Source organism: Rutidosis leptorrhynchoides, chromosome 1, assembly GCF_046630445.1.
Source record: "Rutidosis leptorrhynchoides isolate AG116_Rl617_1_P2 chromosome 1, CSIRO_AGI_Rlap_v1, whole genome shotgun sequence".
NCBI lineage: Eukaryota > Viridiplantae > Streptophyta > Magnoliopsida > Asterales > Asteraceae > Rutidosis > Rutidosis leptorrhynchoides.
The window spans coordinates 71872039-71892446 of NC_092333.1; the positions used below are offsets into that span (position 1 = coordinate 71872039).

General features: G+C 31.6%; 1 long non-coding RNA gene across 1 annotated transcript in view; it reads right to left on the reverse strand.

The window, feature by feature from the left end:
- Nucleotides 1-17008, reverse strand: part of LOC139861490 (uncharacterized) — a 37143-nt gene extending 20135 nt beyond the window's left edge. Inside the window, exon 1 of the long non-coding RNA XR_011763779.1 lies at nucleotides 16627-17008. This is a non-coding gene — a long non-coding RNA (uncharacterized lncRNA). The remainder of the gene's footprint in view (nucleotides 1-16626) is intronic.
- Nucleotides 17009-20408: the final 3400 nt, after the last annotated feature.

Consider the following 20408-nt stretch of genomic DNA (forward strand, 5'->3'; position numbering starts at 1 on the left):
AAATATATATTACTTCGTATGAATGAGAAGAAAAAATGATGATGATTTTGATCAGAATTCGGGTTGATTTATAGCCAGACTTGATTTTTGGGGCTCCGCGACTCGCGGCCAAATACCCTTAAAACTCCGCGAGTCGCGGAGAGGTATTTACAGTTTACACCCTTGGAGTTTCCTGCTGCCGACGGTTTTAAATATATATATATAATATATATATAATTAATATAATTAATTATATATTATATTATATTTATATACATAGTTAACTTGTAATTTTTAGTCCGTTGCGTCGAGCGTTAAGAGTTGACTCTGGTCCCGGTTCCGGATTTTCGAACGTCCTCGCGTACAATTTAATATCTTGTACTTTGCGTTTTGAATCTTGTACTCTTGTGATTTTGAGACGTTTCTTATCAATAATTGGAACCTTTTTGATTGTCTTTTGTTCTTTTGAGCTTTTTGGTCGTTTGCGTCTTCAAATCGTCGAATCTGTCTTTTGTCTTCACCTTTTATTATTTAAACGAATATCACTTGTAAATAGAACAATTGCAACTAAAAGCTTGTCTTTCTTGAGGAATAATGCTATGAAATATATGTTCGTTTTTAGCATTATCAAATATTCCCACACTTGAGCGTTGCTTGTCCTCAAGCAATATTGTCTTGAAATACTAGAATCACTTCTTTATTCTTCACACTTTGTACATCAGTGATTTCTATACGGCGGTATAAACAATGGTAGTAACGATATGGTTTACAGTCCCACATGACTATAAAAATTTAGATCCATTAAGGAAATTGGATCTTTATGAAAACATTTGATCTTTTGAAAATTAAATCTAGTTTTTTTTTTTTACCCTAGATAAGTTTTCCGGAATAACCCTTTACCGGTGTTTGCAAAATATTTTTGTGGGTTTGGTGGGTTTCAGATTTGAAAATTTTAGCTCAAAACTTGCGGTTTTGTGTCACCCACTTGCTAACCTTGTATTTGGAAAGCAACACGTCCAGTTTACTTGTTCCGTATATTACCTTTCGGCAAACTACCGTCCGGTTGTAAAGGAAAGCGTTGAACAAGCAACTGTTTAAGGCAATGTCCCGTGACATGCTTTTGATTATGGTCTATAACGTGTCGGACGCAATTACTATCCTTGGTAGGAGCAATAGTAAAGCTCACCCTTATAATTTGTCGGTCTGGCACAAGGTCCTGTCTTTGACCATGTTATGCAACCACCGTTCTTACGGTTGACACCCGATTTAGTTCAGGTGACCTTAATGAATTCCAGGTGAATTCCTAGGATTTTACGTTCAATGGTAATGAACGCATTGAAAATAGGGTTTTCAGAAAACAAATCGGTTTATAATTTTGATCAAAATATTTTCTCGTTCAAGCTCGAGTTTAGATATCATTGAATTCCATGAGTTTGTAATTCTCAATCTTTAAGGTCAATCTCTAGGATTGAGTAATATCAGTCTTAAAAGCTGATTTTTAATCTTTAAGGAGATTATCCTTTCTGGGGATCTGATTCATTAGTCTTATCCAGCTAATTTGCACGGTGCCTCCCCATTGTACGAGATAAATCCTTCTCATGGTTAGGATAAATCTGACCACTTGGCGACCCTGTTTGATGCTGAGGTCCGTGGATTTCCTGCTGATTTTAGTGATGACTTTTCTAGATTTTTCGTCAACCTACAGCTGGTCTGGACGACAACTTCATGACCTAAATCAAGAAGCGCGTTTCTTTTTCGGAAGACTTTACTTCCTTTTAATGATGGAATTGATTCATCGTGTAGATCCATCTCTTCTTTTCTTTCATCGGGTAAAACAGTTTAGTTTAGTCCAAAGCAAAAGTATTTTCAGTTATTTGTTACAAATATATGTGGCATATGTTTAAAATAACTTGGTAAATTTTCCCACACTTGGCTTTTTATTTTTCTTTTTATCGTCCTCTATTCCATTTTAAATGAATTTTAACATTTTAGTTTGTTTCTCAATTTATGTCCTTTCCGAGGTAACAATAATTTCGGTGTTAAAACCTAGTTTTATCGTTCATAAATATGTATAAACATGATTTGAATTCATTTAATTGAAAAATTTTACTAGAATTGGGTAGTCAGTATATAAGACTAGTGCTGTTCTTTTTTTATCAGAGAGCACTAGATTCTAATACAACTACTGCTTTACTAGTATTTTAATGGTAACCAAGTGTTTAATAAAAATTTTTAAAATCCGAAAGAATTTAACCCCTTCCCACACTTAAGATCTTGCAATGCCCTCATTTGCAAGAAATCAGTAACAATTTAAATTATTGAGGGTGATTTGTGTGAAAATGATTAAATTTTTACCAAAGTTTCCAAATATATTGGCGTTTGTTTGCTGAATGATAAATGGTGCACGTCATTTGTTCATTCCGTCTTGTTGTTATTTCACATATATTTTGCATCATTGTCGTCAAAATTACTTGCTTTTGCTGAACTTAATGCCAGTCTTTGAAAATGCGTTGTTTTACCCTGTTATGTACATAAGATAAATTGCAAACATATATACATATTTTTGAAGTTTGGTATATTACCCCACATTCAAAAATTATTAAAATCTAAGAATAAAAGTTAGATAATTATAAAAATGATTACAATATTAACAAAAATATTAAATGTATCAATAATTACAAATTACAAAATAAAAAATAATAAATAAACTAAGGATGATATTGGTACCAATAGGGGTTCCACGCATAACCATAAGTGCTATAGAATGCTTCGGCAGGGTCATACGTAGGATATGGTGGCTGCATCTCTATCGACCAAGGAGGGAAGACGGGTTTCGGAGTAGGAATATAGTTTCTACCTATATGTTGGCAATGCGCTATGATCTGGTTCTGATGAACTTGCCAATCTTCAAATGCTCTCTGTCTAGCATTTTCGTATTCCTGAGAAGCTATAAACCTATGCATTTCTTGCATCTCATTCCCCCCTCCTACATTACCTTGTTCCTGGTTTCTCTCTACCTGTGGATGTCTACCATTGTATCGTACTGCGGCGTTATTTCGCCGCTTCAACACTTTCGCACCATGGTATACATTTAAACCTATAGTGTCGCGGGGTTCCGGCTCTTCTACTAATAATCCCCCCCGACTTATATCCACACCTAGATATTCACCAATCAAAGTAATAAAAATACCACCTCCTATTATGCTATGTGGACGCATCCCTCGAACCATAGCTGATAAATAATAACCCACACAATATGGTATACTTACAGCGCTGTGTGGGTCTCGAATACACATATGGTAAAACAAATCTTGTTCATTTACCTTTTCTTTGTTTTTACCCCTTTGTGTAATCGAATTAGCTAAAAACCTATGTATTACTCTTAATTCGGCTCTATCTATATCCAAATAAGAGTAGTTTCCCCCTTTGAAACGGTGGTGGCTTGTCATTTGACTCCACACACCGTGTGTATCAAAATTCTCATCTATTTTCCTACCGTTTAGTATCAATCCTCTACAATCGGCAGACGCTAATTCCTCAGGCGTATATATACGTAAAGCCTGAGCCATGTCCAGTAAAGACATGTGGCGCATCGAACCGCCTAACAAAAATCTAATAAAAGAACGATCGGTTAAACTAGCTACCCGATCATTCAACTCTATACTACATAACAACTCTTCACACCATACTTTATATACAGGTCTGCGTATGGTGAATAAACATATCCAGTCATTAAAATAAGAATTACCATACCTCTGTACCAGTAATTCCCTAATTGGCCCGGCCAATTCTACAGCTTCCAAGGGTCCCCATTCTATGACCCTTGGTACCTCAACAACCTTGGAATGAAGAGTATGCAAACCCCGTTGATATTTTGGATAATCTATCCAAAGTCTGTCAAATCTCAGGTTCGGGTGCAACTGTTCCAAGTGCATATCTGAAAAGGTCATGACTGGATGAGGTACATCCTGCTTGTAGTAGTTATCTACCTCCTGTTGTTCCAAGTTCTCAGCAGGAGCATGACGGGCTTGGGATGAAGATTCACCCCTTTCATTCTGCAAAACACATCAAACACAAATTTTGTGCATCCAAATATGCATTAGTGTCAGCAAAATCATCAATCAAAATAATTACAATGACATTATCAATTTATATCAAACTTAAGCTCATTTTCACATTTTTATCAAATCTACACTTTTTCAAATAAGCATATACGAAAATTTTCGCCAAGTTCATAAGCATTCAACTCAAATAACATGTCAAAATAATCATTACTAGCAAATAAACAAGTCTCAAATGGCATTATCTTTCAAAAATCAAGTTCATGAATTTTGGACTTGAAAAAGTCCACTTTAATTCTCAAAATCATGTTTAGGCTCAAAGTTTGGATCTTTTAACTACCTAGACATGTTACACTACTCAATTTAGCAATAATTCATGACAAAAATCGGCCATAACCTGTTTATATCAAAAAGCCCCAAATTGCTCAAGAACACAAACCCTAGATTATTCAAAATTTGAAGTTTAAGGCTTCTAATCATGTTAAACAGCATCAATCTAGGTTATACAAGCATAATACATAAACAATTTAAGTCTAATTACACTAAAAAGCATCAAAATCAAATTGGGGAAAAATAGCTCAAGAACACTAAAATTCGAATTAAATGGTGTTTAGGTGTAGAAATTTACCGTTTTTCTTGAGTAGTTCTTAGATATCATCCTTCTCAACATGATTTTAGCAAAAAATTTGGTGATTAACGGTTAAAAATTGAGATTTTTGGGGGTGATTTTCGGGTTTTTTCGAGGTGTTTTCGCAGTATTTTTGCTGTGTTTTTGTTTGTGGGAGTGAACTGATCGTGCAGCTAGTTTTATTTTTTTTTTCTGTAATTTTGTCCCTCCGCGAGTCGCGGAGGTTTTGTACTGAAAACTCCGCGAGTCGCGGAGTTTACCCTTTTTTTTTTTCTTTTTTTTTTTTTTTTTTTTTTTTTATAATCTTTAACTTATAAAACAATTAAGAAATTAATTTTAAAATTTTGTTTCCCTTGTTATTTAGGACGAGGTCGTTTCGGATCGATGTCCTAGTCCGTCCCTCGACAAAATTTTAAAATTTGTCTTTTTGTAGCGATTGTTTTAAAAGCTAAGATTTTTGGGTTTTTTAATGTTTTTGGCATACTTTAAATCAATAAGATTAAAAATAATGATAATAAAAGTTCTCGTCCCTCCCTCGGGTAAAGCAATTTCGGTTCAAAGACCTAGTCTTCAACTTACGACGAATTTTAAAAATCATATTCTTAACTTAATGAGATAAAGTAAATTTTTGTTTTTAAATTCACACAACTTAAATATAAAATTCAAAATTAAAATTAAAAATTCACACCAAACTCAAAATTTAAAATGCATAAAATTAAAATTTCATATTTTAAAAATTAAAAATTCACACCAAACTTAATTTAAAAATTCATAAATTCATACCAAACTTATATTAATTTTTCAAATATTTACAATTTTAAAAATATTGTTTTTACAAAGTTTACAATATTAATTTAAGATTTAAATATTAAGATTAAAAATATGGTAAAAAAAAATCTTTTTGTCTTTTTATCCCACTTTAATCAGTCAAATATTATCAAAAATATGCGCCCCTCTTTTCGGTAAAGTAATTTCGGTTCCAAGACCTAATTTAACTCATGACGAATTTTTGAAATATTTTGGGTTGATTGATTAAAGATATTTATACCTTAAGAATAAACGTTAAATTTCGCAGTGATGTAATAAATTTTTGAAGGATATCAATAATTTCGGTCGCCAAACCTAATTTTATTTAATACCAATTTAATACTTTTTAGCGAACAAATTAGCGTTTATTATCAAAAGGTTAAAAATAAAAATAAAAATAAAAACTGTACAGACATACCTGTGAAATAGATTTCTTAGTTATATGATCTATTATATTCAAAAGATAGTCGGTTTAATTGGTTTTCCATGGCTGCATAGGCGTAACCTCGAGCATTCATTGTCTTTTCTTCTAAACATATGAACGGTCCGTCTCTGCATAAAGTAACAAATTCGGTATTTGAATAGGTTTGATTATTTGAACATTTACCTCCATGTGACCATTTTCCGCATTTGTGACATTTTTCTAGGTGTCGTGCTCTTCTTTTCGCTGCGGATTTTGATTTTCCTTTACCAAATTGTAACTTATTATCTTCGCATCTGGATCCTTTTCTAACTCCGTCCATTCTTTCTCTGATTACTGATACTAATTCACTCGGTAGTATGTCATTATTTCTTTTAGTGATCAAAGCGTGTAGCATTAGACCATGGTTTAGTTCACAGGCAGTCTTCATTTTGTAAAAACCTAAAAAAAATAAAAATTCAGAATGGGGGGAGAAGACTAGTTCTTTAGGGTCTGCTAGGGAAAGACCATACGTGTTCCATTTTCGAGAACTACACGAAAACAGACAATCTAACTCTAACAGAAATACATATTATCTTTTAAAGACTTGATTCTCCCCACACTTAGTTAGCTGTGGTGTCGAAATTGTGATTAACTTCGTTGTCGACTTCCATCGGACCATGTATGTAATGTTTAACTCTGTGACCATTAACTTTAAATTCAATCCCATTTGAATTTATTAATTCTATCGTTCCGTATGGGAAAACTCTTTTGACTATGAATGGTCCAGACCATCTTGATTTCAATTTTCCAGGAAATAGCTTGAATCGTGAATTGAAAAGAAGAACTCTGTCTCCTTCTTTAAATTCTTTTGAATTTCTGATTCTTTTATCATGCCATTTCTTCGTTCTTTCTTTATAGATTAACGAATTATCGTATGCTTCATGTCTTAATTCTTCTAATTCGTTTAGTTGACTTAATCGTAGACGTCCGGCTTCATGTAAATCAAGATTACATGTCTTCAAAGCCCAAAATGCTTTGTGTTCAATTTCTACTGGAAGATGACATGCTTTTCCATAAACAAGTCTAAAAGGTGTGGTTCCAATTGGAGTTTTGTAGGCTGTTCTAAAAGCCCAGAGTGCATCCTCCAATTTAATGGACCATTCCTTCGGATTTGATCCTACGGTTTTCTCTAGAATACGTTTTAAAGCTCGGTTGGTATTTTCAACTTGTCCACTTGTTTGTGGATGATATGCGGTGGAGATTTTATGAGTTACTCCATATCTTTTAAGAACTTTCTCAAGTTGATTATTACAGAAATGAGTACCCCGATCACTTATTAAAGCTTTCGGTGTTCCAAACCTTGCAAAAAGACGTTTTAAAAAGTTGACTACAACTCGTGCATCGTTAGTTGGGAGAGCTTGTGCTTCCGCCCATTTAGATACATAATCAATGGCTACGAGTATATATAGATTATTATGAGATTTTGGAAATGGACCCATAAAGTCAATACCCCAAATGTCAAATACTTCACATACTTGGATGACATTTTGTGGCATTTCATCACGTTGACTTATTCTTCCGGCCCTTTGACATGCATCACAGGATTTGCAAAGAAGGTGTGCGTCTTTGTAAATTGTAGGCCAATAGAATCCAGCTTCATAAACTTTTCTTGCTGTTAGTTGAGGCCCATAATGCCCTCCTGTTGGTCCTGTGTGACAATGGTTTAATATTTTACTAGCTTCATCTCCAAATACACATCGGCGTATTATTCCATCGGGACAACTTTTAAACAGATGTGGATCTTCCCAGAAATAGTGTTTTATATCACTGAAGAATTTCTTTTGTCTTTGGTACGATAATCCTTTTTCAAGGAATCCACAAACTAAGTAGTTTGCATAGTCTGCAAACCATGGGATTTCTTTATAATCTATCTTCAATAGATATTCATCAGGAAAGTTGTCTTGTATGGCCGATTCATTCAGAACTTCTAATTCGGGATTTTCAAGACGAGAAAGATGATCAGCGGCGAGATTTTCTGCTCCTTTTTTATCTCGGATTTCAATATCAAACTCTTGTAAGAGTAAGATCCAACGGATTAATCTTGGTTTAGCATCTTGTTTTGAAAATAGGTATCTAAGAGCAGAATGGTCGGTATAGACCACCGTTTTTGCTAGAACGAGATATGATCGAAATTTGTCAAAAGCAAAGACAATAGCAAGGAGTTCTTTTTCAGTAGTTGTATAGTTCGTTTGTGCTCCTTGTAATGTCTTACTAGCATAATATATAGGTTGAAATCGTTTTTCAATCCTTTGTCCTAAAACGGCTCCCATTGCAAAATCACTTGCATCGCACATTAGTTCAAATGGTAGATTCCAATTTGGTGTTATCATGATCGGTGCATTAGTGAGTTTTTCTTTAAGAATATTAAAAGATTTGATACATTCATCTGAAAAGATGAATGGCGCATCCTTTTCTAGGAGTTTATTCATAGGAGTGGCAATTTTAGAAAAATCTTTTATAAAACGTCGGTAAAAACCGGCATGCCCTAGAAAACTCCTAACTCCTCTAACATTTGTGGGATGTGGAAGTTTAGCAATTACATCTACTTTAGCTCTATCCACTTCAATTCCTTCTTTTGAAATTTTATGTCCAAGAACGATGCCTTCTTTAACCATTAAATGGCATTTCTCCCAATTAAGTACTAGATTTGATTTTTCGCATCTAATTAGCATTCGTTCCAGATTAACTAGACATGATTTAAATGTATCACCGAAGACTGAAAAGTCATCCATGAATACTTCCATGCATTCTTCTATCATGTCGTGAAAAATTGCCATCATACACCTTTGAAAGGTTGCAGGGGCGTTACAAAGTCCAAATGGCATGCGTTTGTAAGCAAAAGTACCATAAGGGCACGTGAATGTGGTTTTCTCTTGGTCCTCGGGTGCTATTGGAATTTGAAAATATCCGGAAAATCCATCTAGAAAACAATAGTAACTATTTCCGGCTAATCTTTCCAACATTTGATCTATGAAAGGTAAGGGAAAGTGATCTTTTCTGGTGGCGTCATTTAATTTTCTATAATCAATACACACACGCCATCCTGTTACAGTCCTAGTAGGAATAAGCTCATTTTTCTCATTTGTAATGACAGTCATGCCACCCTTCTTAGGCACGCATTGAACTGGGCTTACCCATGGACTATCAGAAATTGGATATATCAAACCTGCATCTAGCAGTTTAATAATTTCCTTTTTAACTACATCTTGCATATTAGGATTTAGTCTTCGTTGGCGTTGCACATACGTTTTATGACCTTCTTCCATAAGGATTTTATGTGTGCAATACGAAGGACTTATTCCTTTAATATCATGAATCTTCCATGCAATGGCTGGTTTATGAGCTTTCAACACAGAAATGAGTTGTGATTTCTCATTTTTAGTAAGAGAAGACGATATTATTACAGGTAATTCAGATTCACCATGTAAATAAGCGTATTCCAAATGGTTTGGAAGTGGCTTTAACTCTAATTTTGGAGGTTCTTCTATCGATGATTTATATCGATATCTGTCTTCTTCTTTTAGCATTTGAATTTCTTCTGTTGTTGGTTCATATCCATTAGCTATAAGTGTAGCTAACATTTCAGCTTCATCAATTGGTTCATTACCTTCTCCTAAAGAACATTCTCCTGTTCCTTGTAATTCTGGAAATTCTTCTAATAATTCTGCATGTGCATCTATAGTTTGAATATAATAACATGTATCATCTGCAGATTGTGGTTGTTGCATTGCTCTATCAACTGAAAAGGTAACACTCTCATCCTCTATACTTAGGGTCAGTTTCTTACCGAACACGTCTATCATTGCTTTAGCCGTGTTTAAGAATGGTCTTCCTAATATCAGAGGAACTTGAGAATCTTCTTCCATGTCCAAAACAACAAAATCTACTGGAAATACTAAAGTACCAACTTTAACTAGCATGTTTTCCATTATCCCTCTAGGATATTTTATTGATCTATCGGCTAGTTGTATGCTTATTCTGGTTGGTTTTAATTCTCCAAGGTCTAGTTTAGCGTATAGTGAATACGGCATTAAATTTATACTAGCACCTAAATCAGCCAATGCTTCTATTGAACTAAGACTACCCAGAAAACATGGAATTGTGAAACTTCCTGGATCAGATAGTTTTTCTGGTATCTTATTCAACAGCACTGCTGAACAATTAGCATTCATAGTAACAGCCGAGAGTTCTTCCATTTTCTTTCTATTCGTGATTAGATCTTTCAAGAATTTAGCATATCTTGGCATTCCTGAAATCACATCAATGAAAGGAAGATTTACATTTATCTGTTTAAACATATCCAAGAATTTGGATTGCTCGGCTTCAAGTTTCTCTTTCTTCATTTTACTCGGATAAGGAAGAGGTGGTTGGTATGGTTTAACATAAGGTTTATCCTTAACTGTGTTATCTTCATTAACCTTTTCAACTACCGGTTCTTTTTCCTTATCTTGATCAGGTTGTGGTTCTTGTGGAGTAGGAATAGTTTCATCAGAAGTTACAGGTATTTCAGGTGGTTTAAGTGTTGTACCACTTCTTGTGGTAATAGCTTTAGCTGTTTCATTCCGGGGGTTAGCATTTGTATCGCTTGGTAGACTTCCCGGTTTTCTTTCACCTATTAACCTTGCTAGGTTACTTACTTCTTGTTCTAGATTTTGAATAGAAGCTTGTTGATTTCTAAATGCTTGAGCATTTTGTTCATTGGTTTGTTTTTGAGATGTGAAAAACTGCGTTTGAGTTTCAACTAGCTTCGTCATCATATCTTCTAAATTCGGCTTTTTATCATCGGTTTGTTGTGGTGGTTTGTTTTGAAAATTCGGTCTTTGCTGATTATAAGTATTATTGGATACTTGTTGATTGCTAGGACCTTGTTGGTTGTTGTATGGAATATTTCGGTTATAATTCGGGTTTTGATTGTAAATCGGTCTTGGCGGTTGATAATTATTCTGATAATTATTTCCAGGCCTTTGGTTTATGTATGAAATATTCTCTCTTTGTTCCATTGTTAATTCAATACTGAGACAATCTTTTGTCAAATGTGGTCCTCCACACTGCTCACAACTAATTCGTATTGAGTGAATATCCTTAGTCATCTTTTCCATTCGTCTCTCGAAAGCATCTATCTTTGCGGAAATGGAATCTAAGTCATGGCTAGAATCGGCTCTAGCTGCTTTAGATGATCTAATGATATCTTTTTCTTGGTGCCACTCATGTGAGTGGGAAGCAGTGTTATCAATAATTTTGTAAGCATCAGTTTCGGTTTTCTTCATAATCGAACCACCAGCTGCTATATCTATGTCTTTTCTTGTAGTGATGTCGCATCCTTGGTAGAATATTTGTACTATTTGACAGGTGTCTAAACCATGTTGCGGACATCCTCTTAATAACTTTCCATATCTTGTCCACGCCTCATATAGAGTTTCATTTGGTTTCTGTGTGAACGTAACAATTTCTGCTTGAAGTCTTACGGCTTTAGATGCAGGAAAGAATTGTTTAAGAAATTTGTCAATTAAAACATCCCATGTATCAATCGCTCCTTCAGGTAACGATTCCAACCAATCTTTGGCTTCTCCCTTTAAAGTCCAGGGAAATAACATGAGATATATCTGTTCATCCTCCACTTCTCGGATTTTAAATAGTGTGCAGATCCTATTAAAGGTACGTAGATGTTCATTTGGATCTTCCTTCGGCGCACCACTAAATTGGCATTGATTAGTCACCATGTGTAGAATTTGTCCTTTGATTTCATAATCTGGCGCATTAATGTCTGGATGAGTAATTGCGTGACCTTGGCCAGTGCGTTTAGCTCTCATTCGGTCTTCCATACTTAAAGGTTCCAGATTCTCCATAATTGAATTTGTTGAATCGGTATCACTAGATGGTTCTGATTTAATAGTTCGTTCCTCAACAATCTCTGTTTGAATGATTGGTGGTTCCGGAGGAAAGTTTAATGGTTCAGGATCTACGAACCGTTCCTGAATATTTTCTGGATTCTCAATTGTAAGGTCGGGTTCAAAAAATGGATTATCGGAAATTTGAACTGAAGTACTTGGTCGACTGGATGACGATTCTAAAGAAAAATCAACGGCGGTTATATTTGTTAAACGATGTCTTGATCGAGTTACAGGTGGTGAACGTACAAAAGGTGGTGAACGTCTTGCTCGGTGCATTCACTGAATATCTTATTAGTTTTAAAAAGGAAAGAAAAATTATAATAAGTTATCCAATTAATAGACTTTTCTGATTTTGCCCACGTTTCGAATAGCCAAAAGATGCAGCAGAGGGGCAGGATTCGTTTGGTCTCAATATAATTGAGGACTGTTTGGCTCCAATAACCCGGTCCACGTACAAATCCAACTATTACTACGAACCAGAAAATTTTGATGTCTATTAATTTAACCACTTAAAATAAATTTTCGTAATTTTAAGAAATTTAGATAAGAAGTAGAATAAAATTCTAAGTCCTAAAAACTAGAATGGCGAGAAATAAGAAAGAAAAAGAGTTCGTCGAAAAAGGTCGAAAAAGAAAGAAAAAAATATGGTTGAAAAATAAAAGGTGACGGAAAAATAAAAGAAACTTATAAAAACTTAAAAATACTTAACTAATTTAACCTTATTACTACAACTAACTTAAAATTATAATCGCAAATTGAAATTACTAATTGGAATGATAATTGATACATAGTAAAAGGTCTAAAAATATTAAAGCTTACAAGGAAAAACTAAATTCCAAATGGAAATAACTTAAAAAGAAACTAAAACTTAAAAAGGCGTCGCAAAATTCTAAAGCACCTAAATCTTAGTCTAAAGAAAAAGCACTTAAGGAATTCTACGGCAAAGCCTAAAAATCTAGGAGTAAAAATAACTATAGCTAAAACTAAGTTTAAAATTAAATATGAGCTAAAAATACAAAAGTTACGCTACAACGATTAAAAAGGTACAAAATATAAAAATATACAAAAAATTGTAAAAAGTACAATTTTTATAAAAATATTATTTTATATTATTTATTTTACTAAACTATTAATTTTACAATTTAATAAAAACTTAATTAATACTAAATACATAAATATAAAGTAAAAAGTAAAAATAAAACTAAAATTAATAATAATAATAATATTTAGGTTTTAATAATAATAATAATTAAAAATAACCCGTGATTAGGGTTTTTGTCCGTGTGTAAGAGGGTCTCCGCGAGTCGCGGCAAATAAAGAATAAATCCCCGCGAGTCGCGGGGTTCAGGAATTCAGTTGACAGCTTTGTCTTTTTACGCGTTTTTCTTTTTATTTTTTTTTTTTATTTTGTTTTCTGTTTTTTTTAATTAAATAAAAGATATTAAAATTAAAACTTATATTTTTATAAACTAAAATAAAAATAAAGAAACTTATAAAACTTAAATATTTAACAAAATCTTAAAAATGCTTATATTTTTGTTTTTTATATTTTTGAATAATTAAAACGTATTTCTACAAAAGCAAATTTTTAATAAAAGTAACTAAAAATCTTGTTTTTTTTTTTTTTTTTTATATTAGCGTTGCGCTTCCGGCTTTTAAGATGTTCCCCGGCAGCGGCGCCAAAAATACTTGATGAAGTGCGAGGTGTATATAAAATAGTTATTATTTTACTAGGAAAAACTATTAAATACGATACAATTTTACACAAGATATTTATTTATTTATAGAATGGATATACTTAAACCTTGCTACAACACTTATAGGCAGTGTACCTAATCGTACAGTAGTGTAGTTTTTAGTAAGTCCGGTTCGTTCCACAGGGAAATCTTTAAACAAAGCTCAACGCTATATTAATTTACTTTTATAAAAATACAAATATATATATAAGTAATATTATTATTATAAAGGGGGGGTTTTTACCGTTTAATGACCGGTTTGTCGATTTTAAAACTTTAGTCGCAGTTAAAACCTAATGTAAAATATAAAATAAATACAAGACTTTAAATTAAAGCGTAAAATAAATAACGATAATGAAATTGCGAATAATAAAAATGCGATAAAATTAAATTGCGATAATTAAAAGTACAATAATTAAAAGTGCGATTAAATAAAATAACAATAAATAAAAGTGCGATAATTAGAAGTGCAATTAAATATAAAATAAAGGAAATTAAATATGAAATAAAAGAATTATGCTTATTTAAACTTCCGTAATCATGATGTTTGACGTGTTGATTTTAGTTTTATTCCCATGGGTTAATTGTCCTTTGTCCTGGATTATTCAATATGTCCGTCTGGTTTTTGTCCATAACAGTCCATCAGTCATAAATATAAATTGCAAGTGTCCTTGTCAAATTATTATTATACCCGAAGATAAATATTCCAACTAATTGGGGATTCGAATTGTAACAAGGTTTTAATACTTTGTTTAATGAATACACCAGGTTATCGACTGCGTATAAACCAAGGTTTTACTACTTTGTTAACAATTACACCAATTACCCTTGAATGTAATTTCACCCCTGTTTTAATTATTCTAGTGGCTATTAATCCATTCCCGTGTCCGGTTAAATGAACGATTATTCGTACATATAAATACCCCGCCCATCGTGTCCGATCGAGTGTATATGGTAATTTATAGGGACGCCCAATTGTAAATCTTTATATTAACATTAACAAACTTTCATTTAGTTAAACAAATATAAAGCCCATTAATAGCCCATAGCCTAGTTTCCACAAGTGTCGTTCTTTTATCCAAACCCCAATTATGGTACAAAGCCCAATTACCCAATTTTAGTAATTAGCCCAACATCATGATTACTTCGTTTTAAATAAGCATAATAATAACTTAGCTACGAGACATTAATATAAAAAGGTTGAACATAACTTACAATGATTAAAAATAGCGTAGCGTTACACGGGCAGAATTTCGACTTACACCCTTACAACATTCGCTAACATACCCTTATTATTAGAATTATAATTAAAATTAAAATATAAATTATAAATATAAATATATATTACTTCGTATGAATGAGAAGAAAAAATGATGATGATTTTGATCAGAATTCGGGTTGATTTATAGCCAGACTTGATTTTTGGGGCTCCGCGACTCGCGGCCAAATACCCTTAAAACTCCGCGAGTCGCGGAGAGGTATTTACAGTTTACACCCTTGGAGTTTCCTGCTGCCGACGGTTTTAAATATATATATATAATATATATATAATTAATATAATTAATTATATATTATATTATATTTATATACATAGTTAACTTGTAATTTTTAGTCCGTTGCGTCGAGCGTTAAGAGTTGACTCTGGTCCCGGTTCCGGATTTTCGAACGTCCTCGCGTACAATTTAATATCTTGTACTTTGCGTTTTGAATCTTGTACTCTTGTGATTTTGAGACGTTTCTTATCAATAATTGGAACCTTTTTGATTGTCTTTTGTTCTTTTGAGCTTTTTGGTCGTTTGCGTCTTCAAATCGTCGAATCTGTCTTTTGTCTTCACCTTTTATTATTTAAACGAATATCACTTGTAAATAGAACAATTGCAACTAAAAGCTTGTCTTTCTTGAGGAATAATGCTATGAAATATATGTTCGTTTTTAGCATTATCAATAATAATATTATTTATATATATATATTTGTATTTTTATAAAAGTAAACTAATATAGCGTTGAGCTTTGTTTAAAAAAGATTCCCTGTGGAACGAACCGGACTTACTAAAAACTACACTACTGTACGATTAGGTACACTGCCTATAAGTGTTGTAGCAAGGTTTAAGTATATCCGTTCTCTAAATAAATAAATATCTTGTGTAAAATTGTATCGTATTTAATAGTATTTTCTGCTAAAATTTAATAGTATTTTATACCCCTTAACTTTGACATCAGTATTATTTACATTATTATACTTTACATTTTTTTTAGTAAGTATTGTGTAATAGTTTAGTTATATTGAAAATGTAATAGTATAATAATAATTTATATATTTATTACTATTATCGTTATATTATTTATTCTACAAATCTTTTTACTTTAACTATTTATTATTATGTTTAAGTAACCTAAGTAAAGTCTAACTTTTATCTTATCTCATATGTTTAAACTTATCATTATTACTTCAGTATTATCTTCAAGTGTTTTTAATTACTATTATCTTTTATAGTTATCCTCCTATTATAATTAATAACTTACTATATAATAGTTTATATAAGTTTTATCCCTTTTATTTTGCTAATTCATTCTTATCTTTATTATATTACTTGTATCATCATTTTCACAATTATTATCTCAATTATATTACATATTCATATACTTTCATATTATACATATAGATATACACTAATACTTTTAATCTTCATAATCATTATCTTAATTATATCATAACATAATCTTAAATCCTATTTGCATAACCTTAATCATACTTACATGTTATCATAATCACAATTTTAATTTCAATATCATATATACAGACTCATGTTTTACGTGTGCATGCATTCATGCATGCAATATCATTTTTTACACAATCATATTCATAATCTATTCACCATCCTTACTAATCACAACTTATATTCATATTCTTAAATTTCATAATACTTATAAAGATTTAACATGTTCATAAATCATATTCATAATTCATCTTCATGTGTTTATATTCAAGATCATTATCAATACATAATAATTAAAAAGAAAGCAAATTAAGAAGTATGATTAACTTAGAGATTAAGGATACCTCAAAGTGGACTAAAGCAAGAAAAAGATGGTAGCGAATGGTGGTGGTTATGACCCGAAACAGAAGCAGAAACACAGCAGCAACGGAGTGGCAATTTGAGCAGGTTTTGGGCCTGTTATGGTCACGCAGGTACATCAGAAAAGAAGCAGCAACAAGGCGACTTATGGGGCTATTTTGGGTGGCGAAAAACAGCAGAAAAACAACAGCAAGAGTGGCGAACAAGAGCTGCAAAAAGGCAACAGCAACGGCTGTGATGGTGGTGGTTTTGGTGGCGGGTTTTGGTGAAGAAACGGGCTATAGAATGGTGGCGATGGGCTGCAGAAAAATGCAGCAGAGGGAACTGTTTTGGAGGTGGTGGTGATCGACTAAATTAGTGGTGATGGTGGGGTTGGAAGTGATAAACAAAGAAAGAAGAGGGAGCGGGATTATATGAGTGTTTTGATGAATTACTTGTGAATGAAAAACTATGGGACTTGGGGTTCCTTTTATAGAGTGGAATTTAGAGTTTGATCCAAAATACAATTGCTCATGGATTATTCTAGAGGTTAAGTTAGGATTAGGATGAAATTGGAACTAGATTAGGATAAGACTTGAAATTGTGATTAGATTAGGATTTGTTAGTTTATCTCTCTCTCTCTCTCTCTCTCTCTCTCTAAATAATAGCAGCCGTTTTTTATATTATTTAAATATTTTTTTTTTTTATATTCGGCCTAATTTTTATTTATATTTTTTATATTTTTTTAACAATTATCTTTATTTTATTAAATATCATTTATATACAATAAGTATTATTTTAGTCCATAACACTTGTTTATTTTTATTTATTTCTCAAATGTTTTATTATTTATATAAATGTCACTTTTTATTTATTACTGTCGATTAATAGTTATAATATTACAGAAAGACATAAATTTTTAATTAGCAGTGAGTGTCGACTAAAAGTTTACTATTTGGTCAACGTTTTGCTAAATAGAATTATATGCACACAATATCTTAAGGGAAAAATAGTAATTTAGAAGTGGAAAAGTGAGGATCGTTATAGACTGACGCTTGAAAAATGAATTTTTTGAGCATGAAATGACTAACAAGGACAATTTTAGTGAATTACCGAATTAGTTAAATGAATAGAATTCAATTACTATTTAGTTACATCCATGATCACTATATTCAATATATTATTTTTGTAGTTTTACAACAGATACATCTAACACCATTCGCGTATTTTAAAACATATTCACGTGGCAGATGAAACAAACATAGAAACACTATATTCGATGTACATTAAATTAAATATCGAGCTTAGAGAAGAGATGTCATATAACTGTTTGTTTATACATAAATATGCGAATAACTAGCTAATATTTCTTGTATTATTGCTCGAATAGATATTTCTACCACTAAAATATATGTAAGTTGATACAAATTACTCGGTATCCCCACTCCCCATGATTCTATGAATAAGTGATATGATAGAATATATGCCACAAGTTGATTATTTTAAGGCACCTTTAGTTTTAAGTATGTTTAGGTAGAAATGTGTTCGAACGGAAACATTCTCATTTTAATTTTAGTTGAGAACACATTTAGATCCTTGATGAAATAGGTCAATGGTGTTAAGCTTTTCACAATTAAAATAAACTAACAAGGTTACATTTGAAAAATAAGGGTGCTGAAAATTCTTATCATGATAACTGCTTCTCCTTCACAAAAATTTTCGTAACCTCCATTGTAGATTCTAGCCATTGCAAAATTCGCATATGCTATATCTTCGTAAAATAATGGTGGTCTCTGGTTATTTAAACCATCCCTCCAAGATGGATACATTAATGTAAAAATTATATTCATTTATCTCTTTTAACATATATTAGTCTAGTGACCCGTGAAATTACGTATATGTTTACGAAAAATATAAAAAAAATTAATTAATAGTATCTAAGTAAATACACATCTTCTTTAAAAGTTAACCTACAGAAGTTTCTATAAGTGATGAAAAAGTAACTTTTGAATTTCATTTATACTGAACTAGTTTAGATATAATTATACTCCTTATTAAATTTATTAATAATAAATATTTGTTATACAACTTGAAGGAGTAAAGGTTGTATTTTTCATTTCTCACATGAATTATAACATCATTTGCAAGTTATTTTAATATACATGTACTTTCGAAACTCAAAATATCATACTTTATTTGTTCTACTGTGAATTAATATAATATAAAAACAATTCAAGGTACATATATTATTTAATTTGAAACTACGTAGTTATTATTCGAATTTGCGTGGTGATATAATAATAATAATAATAATAATAATAATAATAATAATAATAATAATAATAATAATAATAATAATAATAATAATAATAATAATATTGTTTGCTTAACAATTGAATATTTAAATTTTTAATAATTCTTATCATTAATAACAAATTACTCTTAAATTTTTTAAATTAAAATAAAATGATTACACAAAAGTCGTACAATATGCTTCAAAGTTATTACATGTGTTCATGTTGTGTTTTGTAAATATTGTACAATTTATATTAAAGATTGTACATATGATGATGGAGTGTTTTATCATAAGGTTGTACATAATGCTTCAAATATTGTATATATGATTATTGTGGTGTTTTTACCATAAAGTTGTACATAATATTTCAAATCTTATTTTTTTTAATTTTTTTGAAAAGCAAGGTAATTCTATTAATCACAATAAAAAGTATAAAATGTCCACAATTACAACACGAATATAGGTTGCAAAGTGAGTAACCAATAATTTTCTAAGCTAACATGAGAGATAAAAATGTGGGCTACTCAACCAAGTAAGTCATTCGAATTTTTTTCCCCTTGATCTAAGTGAGATTCATTCGAGAGACTTGACTTGGATTTCAATGAGAGTAACCAAAGCACTCCATGAATTTTCACGAAAAAATTTGTTATTACGATTATTTCAAATGTAGTACACACTTATCCATTCAATAGCTTGTTAAATTTTCTTCCCGAATGTCGACATCAAAGAACCATAATTGCCTCTAAGAATCTCATTGAAACTAAGATTTGAAAAAGCACCCAGCCCCCACCAATTAAAAATCTGAGTTCAAGAGGATGTTTTACCATAAGATTGTAAATGATGCTTCTAATATTGTACATATAGCATAAAAAAACATACTTGAATTATTTATTTATCATCTATTAATTAGTTAATTAACTTTAAAGACTAACTATATTTATAATATTATCAAATTGACATCTTACAACCCTTATAGTAAATGTTACAAACTTTAGAAGTATATGATTACCTCATCATAAATTCTCATTTATTAGATAGAATAGAATAGATATGTACATATCTAATTTTGTTGAATAAATGTATCCATCAGACTCTCACTACACAAAATACATCTCTAATTTTGTTGAATAGATGTATCCATCGAGTATACGAATCTTCTTTGTTGTATATTACGGAGTATCAATTAAAATTAATTAATGACCATCAAACCCACTTTATACCAGTTGTGATCAAATTATTACTTTTTTTTTGCGAAAAAAGGATAAACTTATATAAAACGAACAGGATCATAAAATATGAAACCTCCTTGAAACCTACAAACCGAGAACCCGGGCAAAAACAAAAACAACCTAAGGCTCGCAACAAAAACAACGGAGAAAAAGAATTACGATAAAAAATATAACAGAAAAATGAAATCAATCTAGCCGGAAAACGAAAGATTAAGATTCATATTGGACAAAAGACTAAAAAGAAAACCGCCATCAAATTATT